Source organism: Sinocyclocheilus grahami, unplaced genomic scaffold, assembly GCF_001515645.1.
Source record: "Sinocyclocheilus grahami isolate Dianchi unplaced genomic scaffold, SAMN03320097.WGS_v1.1 scaffold197.1, whole genome shotgun sequence".
Classification (NCBI taxonomy): domain Eukaryota; kingdom Metazoa; phylum Chordata; class Actinopteri; order Cypriniformes; family Cyprinidae; genus Sinocyclocheilus; species Sinocyclocheilus grahami.
Window position 1 is genome coordinate 170893 of NW_015505376.1, and position 643 is coordinate 171535.

Consider the following 643-nt stretch of genomic DNA (forward strand, 5'->3'; position numbering starts at 1 on the left):
TATAGTACCAGATTTTTCATATTCATTAAGTCAGAACCGCTTGTTTTTTTACATTTCTTCTTTGGTGTCCTACAGGTTTGGACCAATCTGATGGTGAGTAAATAAAGACATAGCAACTATAGCATAAATAATATAAATATTAAAAATAAATAATGAACTATTGCAAACAATAGTTGTGATACAACTTCTGAGGCATCTACTATACATATCCACTGAAGCTACAGGAGGACGACAGAGTGAAAAAGATGGGTGATGTAACGGATGAAGCAAGCGTTTGCACACAACTTCTGAAAATAGCCATGTTTACACAAACACCTGAGTATTGACATGCACTCAGAATAAGAAATCACCACGAAAACAGAGTTTCCAATTATCCGAATCCAAAGAAAAACTGGTTTTGAACGTTTCTGAAGAAAATCTGAGTATAGTGCTGTGCAAAACAGACTTTGCGATTACTTAGGAAAGAAATACACCTCTCCTACACACCCTCAGACAGGCAAAACAGTTGCTAACAGCTTTAGCTTTGCCATTGCATATATTATATATATATTAGCGCTGTCAATCGATTAAATCGCACATGTTTTCTGAAATTAATCACAATTAATCGTGATTAATCCCACCTAACATTAAAGTTTTTAAATAT

The 643-nt window shown here is 34.2% G+C and overlaps 1 protein-coding gene across 1 annotated transcript in view; it reads right to left on the reverse strand.

Moving 5' to 3' along the window:
* Positions 1-643, reverse strand: part of mtrr (5-methyltetrahydrofolate-homocysteine methyltransferase reductase) — a 23171-nt gene that overhangs the window by 1766 nt on the left and 20762 nt on the right. The gene's annotated exons all lie outside the window — the stretch shown is intronic.